This window comes from Gossypium hirsutum, chromosome A08 (assembly GCF_007990345.1).
Source record: "Gossypium hirsutum isolate 1008001.06 chromosome A08, Gossypium_hirsutum_v2.1, whole genome shotgun sequence".
Taxonomy (NCBI): domain Eukaryota; kingdom Viridiplantae; phylum Streptophyta; class Magnoliopsida; order Malvales; family Malvaceae; genus Gossypium; species Gossypium hirsutum.
In genome coordinates this window covers 96,173,925-96,184,222 of record NC_053431.1, presented here as the reverse complement: position 1 = coordinate 96,184,222, position 10,298 = coordinate 96,173,925, and the positions used below count along the sequence as shown (strand labels likewise).

The following is a 10,298-nucleotide window of genomic DNA, read 5'->3' as shown; positions in this document are numbered from 1 at the left end:
TGAATTTTTATGAACTAGATAACCTGGTTAAACTTCCATGATATCAAACATGATCTAAATTAGCCATCACCATGACTTATCAATATCAAACATTTTCTCAACCAAACATGGCCATATCATAAAATTATTTACACAAAATAGGTATATTGCTATACATGCCATACTTAAGTAGTTGTACAAGCCATTTACCAAGATAAAAGTCCTTTGGATAGTGTGATCGAACTTTCGACCTGTCCCAATTCCTGAGCTGGCTTGTTCAAAAATACAGTGAATGAAAAGGAAGGAGTAAGCATAAATGCTTAGTAAGTTCATATGTAAATAACAAGTAACATAACAATACAAATATACCAAACAACTTTAGCATGGTACCACCAGAACATATATCACATCTTTAAACATCATTCATCATCTTACCACCTTATCGTTGTTGTATCTATTTTCAACCCGAGGGTTAAGAACATACCTGTCCAAAGTGTCCATTTCACAACACTTACCCAAAACGCCACTTATATCTTAAGTGCTCTTCCATTAAACTAGAAATTTCACCCGTTGAACACATCGGAATACAACTCGGATACATGGATAATTTGCACATAAGTGCCACATATGTAATCAAGAAATCATGTAACCCGCCCCTAAGTGAACTCGAACTCAACTCAACGAGCTCGGGCGTTTGCATCCATAAATGAACTCGGACTCAACTCAACGAGTTCGGATGCCTAGTTACATCTCACGAACTCGGACTCAACTCAACGAGTTCGGACATTTGCATCCATAAGTGAACTCGGACTCAACTCAACGAGTTCGGATGCTCAACCATCCTAGTGACATGTCACTTGTATCCTAATCTATTCCTAAGGTTCAAATGGGCTTTTTCCCTCGATCTCACATTTGCCGTCTTCCATGGAATATCGGAACCGATACTCGGTAGCAATTCATATTTATCAAGTAGTAAACATAATTTGCATATTACTCAACATTAACCACAAAGCATAATATTTCACGATTAAAAATCAGCATATCATATAATTAACATTAATAACTTAAAAATAACATTTATGCTACATTATTTACACATGAACTTACCTTGGTACCAAAATATAAAGATTTTGCAATTTAGTCCACAATCTTTTCTTTTCCTCGATCACGACTTGAATCTCGTTTTTCTTGATTATGGAGCTTGGAAGCTTGAAACAAACCCTAGTTATGGAGAACCCTTGAAATTTCGGCCTAATGAAGAAGATGGACAAAAATTGGCTTTTAATTTTGTTTTTAATTCATTTTAATAACTAAATGACCAAAATACCCTTACTACTAAACTTTCCAAAAATTCCTTCCATGTCCTAATTTTGTCCATGAACTTAAAATTGGTCAATTGCTATTTAAGACCTCCTCATTAATATTCCAAAATAATTTCATACTAAAAACTTCTAGAATGCAAGTTTTGCAACTTATTCGATTTAGTCCCTACTTTCAATTTAAGCACTTTAGGCATAGAATTTCATCATGAAATTTTCACACAATCATGCAATCATATCATAATCATCAAAATAATTATAAAATAATTATTTCTATCTCGGATTTGTGGTCACAAAACCACTATTCCGATTAAGCCCTAATTCAAGATATTACAACATGTCATAAAGTGGATTTAAGTATGTGAGTGCTTAAGGGTGGCAAATGGCTTGGAAAATAGTTTAGAAATTATCCACACGATTAGACACACGGGCATGTGTCTGAGCCGTGTGTGACACACGGTTTGCCCAATGGGTGTGTGGTCCGGCCGTGTGTCCCCTACACCCTAATTATGCCAAACAGGATGCCCAGTAGTAAACACATGGGCAGAGACACAGCTGTGTGTCTTAGCCGTGTGAAAGACACGACCTTAGGACATAGGCGTGTGCCCAGGCTGTGTGACCTTATTATGTTGATGACATCTTAGTCAGAGAGTTACACGGGCTGAGGACAACGGTGTGTCCTAAGCTACACAGGCGTTTGTGATCACACGGCCCGTGACTTTTCAAAACAAGATAATTTTTCTAAGTTATCCCGAGGTCGTCAAAGTTCTTGGATTAGTCCCAAACCGCTTCCGATGTATGTTTTGGGCCTCATAGGCCTTATAAGGGACAATTTGCATGTGATTGAAAAGTTTTTAATTCAGATGAAATTTTATGGCCCGGTTTTGTATGAAAGTTCATGTTTAAGTCTGGTAACACCTCGAACCCTGTCCCAGCGTCGGATACGAGTAAAGGGTGTTACAAGCATGTTCTTGTATAATGCTCAAGGCTCTAGGCTGAGTAGCAGGAGCAACTATGGTCACTTGTAACCTTGGTGACAAAGGTCAAAAACAACAATTAATCCCATTTGCAATAGATTAGAACAAAAATCACAATTATCCTCAGTGATTATGGTTTGAAACAAAAATTACAATTCATTCTAGCAGCAAATGGTCAAAAACCACTATTCTTACTTGTGACTCAGTTGAAACCGATTTCTAAGTATAAAATACATGTTAACATGACCAACGTTTAAACCCCCTCATTGGTAGGGTTTGAAAATAGCATTTTAGGAGGAAGTTCAAACTTAGAAAATTAGGTTACCAATAATGTCTCAAATATATATATAAAAAATATTCATATACAAAGTCATAATTCAATATTATATTATCTCACAAAGTGTTATATATATTCTAAAATGTAAGTTTAATAACATATATACCAAAAGCACATTCTAATAAAAATATTTCTAAAAAATAATTGTACTAGCATATTTAACTCGATTTTCACAAAACATGGACTACAATACTATATGTAACATATATAACATACAACATTGAAGGCTGATTTTTTGAGTTAGGCACCAAAAAAATGACAAGTCACTTATCTGGTCTATTGAATCGACACTAAAATAATGGTTTTCACAAATCCTCTAGTAGCCTAAAATTAAGAATGGAACTTGAAAATAAAAATTTGATAAATAAATTGGAGGCTTAAAAGGCACGAATTTTCATGGTAATCCCAAGACATTTCAATCATGTAACAATTCTATAACAAACTAATATATAATTGTACAATTTAATAAAACTAACTTTTACCCAAAAAGTAAGTAAATCGAATTTAACAAAATACATACGTATTATAAGAAAATTCAATAAATTAATAAAAAATAGTTTAGCATGGTCTCCAATCAAGTAATATTATTTGGACCGAAAATACAAATTGGTCCTAATTCAAGTTTGGGTTAGCAAAAGAGCTTTGTAAGCTCGTGTGAGACCCAAAAATAATTATGCAACATATTATATATTAGAATTAAGTAACTCGAATCCTTATTTAAATAAAATACAGTGGTAAAATGAAATAAAAGAAGAATCCATATAGAATTACACTTCTTTTATTTTATTTTAGAATAAGGTTTTTTAAACCTTATTAAATTTCATCTATTTGATATTGATTAGAATAAGGTGTTTCAGTCTTACTAGAATATGGCTTTACAAGCATATAAATAAACATAGTTTATTCCTCTTGTAATTATTCGAATTTGACATAGTGAATTTTCTTCTCCTCTGCCCGTGGTTTTTTCCCGAAAGGGTTTCCACGTAAAAATCTGTGTGTTCTTTATTTTTATTTTTTATTTTATTTTATTTTATTTTTTTCACAAATTAGTATCAGAGCTTCCGGGTTGTTCATCTCGATCACGGTAATAGAGTCTTTGAAGTATGAAATTTCGCTATTGGATCGCAACACCATATTTGCATTGTGGCAGATTAAGATGCAAGCAATTCTTACACAGATGGAACTGGAGGATGCCCTGCTAGGGATAGATAAGATCCTTCGACATTAACAGATGAAGAGAATAAGCATAAGGATCGAAAGGCATTAACATAATTACATCTGCATTTGTCCAACGAAATTTTGTAGGATGTGATAAAAGAGAAGACTGCCGCTACATTATGGAAGAGGCTGGAACAAATATGTATGTCGAAAACTCTAACAAGCAAGTTGCATATAAAGTAGCGTCTTTATGCTCATCGTTTGGAGGAAGGTGCATCTGTACACGAACACTTAATAGTGTTTAAAGAAATTCTCTCAAACTTGGAGGCCATGGAGGTTCAGTATGATAAGGAAGATCTAGGGTTGATTCTACTTTGTTCGTTGCCCCCGTCTTATTCAACCTTTAGAGACACGATTTTATATAGCTGCGAGTCTCTCACAGTTGATGAGGTTTATGATTCTTTGACCTCGTATGATAAGATGAAGCATCTTGTGGTTAAACCCGACTCTTTGTTCAGGGGAGACAAGATCGAAATGCTGATGATGATCGTGGAAGGACAGAGGAACGGAATCCTTGCGCTAAACCTAAAGGTAGATCAAAGTCTTCAAATATAGGTAAAACTTGTAACTTCTACAAGAAGAAAGGGCAAATTAAATCTGAGTGCTATAAGCTACACAGAACAAGATTAAAAGGGAGGCTACGAATCAAAAGGGAAAACAACTAGAAAATTTCAGTGAAGCTGATGTTGTAGAAGACTACAGCGATGGTGAACTTCTAATCGCTTCAGTCAACAATTCTAAAGTGAGCGAAGAGTGGATACTTGATTCAGGTTGCACCTTCCACATGAGTTCCAATCGAGATTGGTTTACAACTTACAAAACAGTGTCTGAAGGTATTATTTTGATAGGAAATAATGCTTCGTGTAAAATCACAAGTGTTGGAACAATTAAAGTTAAGATGTTTGATGGAGTTATCAGAACACTCAGTGACGTACGACATATTCCAGAATTGAAAAGAAATTTAATTTCGTTGAGTACTCTTGATTCAAAAGGGTACAGATACACAGCTGAAAGTGGGGTTTTAAAGATTTCCAAAGGTTCCCTTGTTGTGATGAAAGGGCAGAGAAAGACTGTCAAGTTATATGTTTTTACTAAAATTTGGCATATGCTCCTAGGGCATATGAGTGAGAATGGCATGGTAGAATTGAGCAAAAGAGAACTTCTTGATGGGCAAGGAATTTGTAAACTGAATTTCTGTGAGCACTGTGTTTTTGGGAAGCAAAAGAGAGTTTGATTCACCAGAGGAATCCATAATACGAAGGGAACGTTGGAGTATATTCATCTGATCCGTGGGGGCTATCCAGAGTGCCTTCGATAAGTAGAGCTAATTATATGCTAACCTTTATTGATGATTTTTCCAGAAAAGTTTAGGCGTTCTTCTTGAAGTAGAAAAGTGATGTGTTTTTCGCATTTAAGTCTTGGAAAATTATGATTGAAAAAGTAGACGGGAAAACAAATAAAATACCTCTGCACAAATAATGGCTTAGTGTTCTCTTCTGATGAGTTTAATAGATTGTGCAAGTTAAAAGGGATCGTGAGACACTTGACAGTTTGTCATACTCCAAAGCAAAATGGCGTTGCAGAACGAATGAACAGAACGATCATGGAGAAGGTTTGATGTATGTTGTCAAATGCCAACTTACCAAAGTCATTTTGGGCCGAAGCAGCCTCTACTGCATGTTTTTTGATCAACCGATCCTCATCCGTTGCCACTGAGAAAAAGACTCCACAAGAGGTATGGTCTGGTAATCCTGCTAATTATTCTGATTTACAGATTTTTGGGTGTCCTGCATATGCTCATATTGATAATGGAAAATTGGAACCGAGATCCATTAAATGTGTTTTTCTTGGTTATAAAGCTGGTGTAAAAGGGTATAAGTTATGGTGTCCTGAAAATAGAAAAGTTGTGATTAGCAGAGATGTTGGTTTTGATGAAACTACTATCCTACCTAACTTATCTCTTAAAGACTCTTCCAATAAAGAAAATCAAAAGCAAGTGGAGCATCAGACCAATACAGAGTCAACTCCTCAAGCCAGTACAAAAATTAAGAATAGAATTGCTTCTTCACCACAATACTCTATCACCAAAAACAGAACTAGAAGAGAAATTAAACCTCCAAAGAAGTATGCCAAGGCTGATCTAGTTGCTTATGCTTTAAATGTGGCTGAAGATATAGATGCAAACCGAGAGCCATCTAATTATTCTGAGGTAATTAGCTGTGAAGACTCAGAGAAGTGGATGTTTGCTATGCAAGAGGAGAAGGAATCACTTCACAAAAACAGAACATGGGATCTTGTGAAACTTCCTAAAGGTAAAAAGGCTATTCGTTGTAAATGGGTATTTAAAAAGAAAGAAGGGACTCTAGGAGTTGAAGAACCCAGATATAAAGCAAGGCATGTTGTAAAGGGTTACAGTCAAATTCCAGGATTAGACTTCAAAGATGTGTTCTCCCCAGTTGTGAAGCATAGTTCGATTCGAGCTTTGCTTGGTATTGTGGCCATGCATGATTTGGAGCTTGAGCAGTTAGATGTAAAAACTGCATTTTTGCATGGAGAACTTAAGGAGGACATTTACATGCAACAACCAGTGGGTTTTACAGTCTTAGAAAAAGAGGACTATGTTTTCTTGCTGAAAAAAAATCCCTTTTACGGTTTAAAACAGTCACCAAGATAGTGGTACAAAAGGTTTGATTCCTTTATGACTTCTCATGATTTCAAAAGAAGCAGTTTTGACAGTTGTGTTTACTTTAAGAAAAACAGTGATGGTTCTTTTGTGTATCTACTTCTTTATGTTGATGACATGTTGATAGCAGCAAAAGATAAAGGAGAGATAAGAAATGTCAAAGCCCAACTAAGTGAAGAATTTGAGATGAAAGATTTAGGACCAACAAAGAATATACTTGGTATGGAGATTCCCAGAGATAGAAAAACAAGTAAATTGTACCTAAGTCAGAAGGGGTACATTGAGAAAGTTCTTTGCAGGTTCAATATGCAGAGTGCTAAGCCTGTTGGTACTCCCTTAGCAGCCCATTTCAGACTTTCATCAGCTTTGTCTCCACAATCAGATGATGAGATTGAGTACATGTCACATGCTCCATACTCTAGTGCAGTGGGATCTCTCATGTATGCTATGGTTTGTTCACGTCCAGATTTATCATATGTAGTTAGTGCAGTTAGTAGACATATGGAGAATCCCGGTAAAGAACACTAGAAAGCAGTTCAGTGAATTTTAAGATACTTACGAGGTACTATTGATGTTTGCTTACAGTTTGGAAAAACTGAAGATGGAGTCATTGGGTATGTTGATTCTGATTTTTCTGGAGACCTTGATAGAAGAAGATCTCTCACAGGTTATGTCTTTGCAATTGGAGGTTGTGCAATCAGTTGGAAAGCCACTTTGCAAACTACAGTCGCTTTGTAAACCACTGAAGCTGAGTACATGGCAATTATTGAGGCTTGTAAAGAAGCTATTTGGTTGAAGGGACTCTTTAGTGAACTCAATGAAGACCTTCAAATCAGCACAGTATTTTGTGACAGTCAGAGTGCCATCTTTCTTACAAAAGATCAAATGTTTCATGAGAGAACAAAACACATTAATGTTCGGTATCATTTTGTTTGTGATATTATTGCTCGTGGTGATATTTTTGTGAGCAAAATTAGTACTCATGAAAATCCTGCAGATATGATGACTAAGTCACTTCTTATAACCAAGTTTGAGCATTGCTGAAACTTGATTGGTGTTCATTGTTGAAGATAAACCCTTAAGGGGTTTTATGGAAGAAGTGGAGAGCTTGTTCGTTGAGGGTTCACGATGAAGAACTTGTTCATTGAGAATTCATGTCAAGGTGGAGATTGTTAGAATTAAGTGACCCGAATCCTTATTTAAATAAAATACAGTGGTAAAATAAAATAAAAGAAGAATCATATAGAATTACACTTCTTATGTTTTATTTTATTTTAGAATAAGGTTTTTTAAACCTTATTAAATTCCATCTATTTGATATTGATTAGAATAAGGTGTTTCAGTCTTACTAGAATATGGCTTTACAAGCCTATAAATAGACATAGTCTATTCCTCTTGTAATTATTCGAATTCGACATAGTGAATTTTCTGCTCCTCTGCTCTTGTTTTTTTCCTGAAAGGGTTTCTACGTAAAAATCTGTGTGTTCTTTATTTTTATTTTTTATTTTATTTTATTTTCATATTATATTTGGTAATTATACATAATTACATGTGTGAATGATCAAATTATGTACAATTGTTCATATTTACTCCGGTAACGAATGTAACATCCTGTAGCTCGAACCCGACGATTGGGTCGGGCGAGAGGTGTTACACGAAACACATTAACAAAAATACATGTTTAATAAACTCGACATAATGATCGATATCGTTAAAAATCTTCCAAAATTCCCATGGCCTAGAATTTCTATTGCACACTCTATTGCACACCCGTGAGACAACAACCACGAAATCAGACTCGAGAACAATGGGCACCGAATATTGGACCCATGTGAATAAGCATAAAGTTGCAAGCAATTTTAATATCGATTAATTCGGCTTCGTTAGAGCACATAGAACCAAGAGGACCAGAGAACAGATCTTTAACACTACTTGCAACATCTCTCAAAACGTCGCCACAACCTGTTGGGTCTGGTTTACCATGTGAAGAACCATCCACATTAAACTTCATGGTGTTGCTGGTAGGAAGAGACCGAAAAACACCAGCTCCATGGCTAAGAGCAGCAAGATGAGAATCAAAGAGCCTTGGTGACACCCACCAACAAGCTTCAACAATATGTATTACAATAGTCAGATATAAAATAAAAAATAGTTAATACGAATCTAAATTAGGTGAGATAGTAAATATCTCTCCTATCTATACCAATGGTCAAGGGAACAATACTCACATTAAGTATGAAGCATTTTTAAAACTCGTGTCCAATACCTACCCTTAATGGGATAGGCTAAAATTACCACGAGAAGGGTGGGTTGAGAACCATACTAATATATATTATAGATATTTAAAATGAAAATATGGGCCTTGCTACATTGCTCCAAACAACCTTTTGGGCTTAAATTTCCATTATTCAATTCCATAGAAATAGAATATGTTTATATACGAATATCTGCACTGATCATTATTACCCATAAAACGTTATGAAAATTGAGATATTATTCATACAAAAGTAGTATCATCCATGGAAACTAGAATTTGATGGTTTTGCCTTAGTTAGCCTCTTCGATGCCTCATTTAGCTTAGCTTTTCTTAGGGGCAAGCTTATTTTTTATTTTGTCGACTTCCTTGGTGCCAATTTGGAAGGCCTTGGTCAATACATTGTTTGGCACTGGGGGTGTCGAAGTAAACAATGTGGCGGCAATAGATTGAGTTCCAGGCAACTGGCTGTTGAATCCTGCAATCACGGAAGCTGGCTTCTCACCATTGTTCTTCTGGAAATGTACCAGTCCCTTGGGGAAGACAAATATGTCGCCTTTCTTGACGGATTTGGAGATCAACTTGTTTGATGTAGTGATGAAACCAACATCTAATTCACCATCGAGAACAAAGATGATCTCAGTGGCACGTGGGTGAGTGTGGGGCGGGTTAAGGCCACCAGGTTCATAGTCAATGCGAGCAAGTGACACTCCAAGGGTGTTGAGCCCTGGAATTTTCTCCACATTGGCTCCTGTTACCACTGATCCCGCTGAATTGTTGATGACTCCTGGATTGGCTAAACCGCTAAAGAAAAATCAGCTTCCGTAACATTCGCTTCCTCCTTGCAAGGAAATCCATTCACCTTTATTCCTACAATTGTATATATACCAGTACCATAAAATATACACGATTCCTGAGTAAGAAAACGAACAGAAAACTATATATATATATATACACATGTACCTGCAGCTTTGTTAGCTACACAGAGATCCTGGAGATGATCAGAGTCAGATGCAACCATGCCAAAGAGAGCTAGAAAAACGAAGAGATAAGCAGAAACCATGGCCGCCATGAAGATAAATTACAAGCAAAAAAGGTTGATAGGTAAGAGAAAAAAAAATGCAGAGAAAAGTTTGTGTTTTGATTGTTGGAAGAGAAGGGGGCTGTCTATATATATGGAAACAAAATGGGTAAGCATTGAGTGGTACAGATAAGAGATGTGACTGTAAAGTTTGGGGAAAAAAAAACAGGGTACTTCAACTTGAAAACAATGCAATTAGTTTAACTGCAGACAAAATTTTCAGGTCGTAATTCTTTTCTGGAACATATATTAAACTATTAATAGGACATTTGTTCATTTACAATCTTAGTTTTGGCAAGTCAAAAGAGAGGGAAGAACAATACAAGTGTCCTTCACGCCAATACCTACCACAAAGAAAGCGATAAATGGCCCCCATAGGATTTTTTTTTTTTTGTGTCTCCAACATCCTGGTTTAACGATAAACAAACATAATTAATCTAGATTCTTAGC

At 35.8% G+C, this 10,298-nt stretch overlaps 1 pseudogene; it reads right to left on the bottom strand.

Moving 5' to 3' along the window:
* Positions 1–8,823: 8,823 nt before the first annotated feature.
* On the bottom strand, positions 8,824–10,080 carry LOC107897165 (germin-like protein subfamily 2 member 4; annotated as a pseudogene).
* Positions 10,081–10,298: the final 218 nt, after the last annotated feature.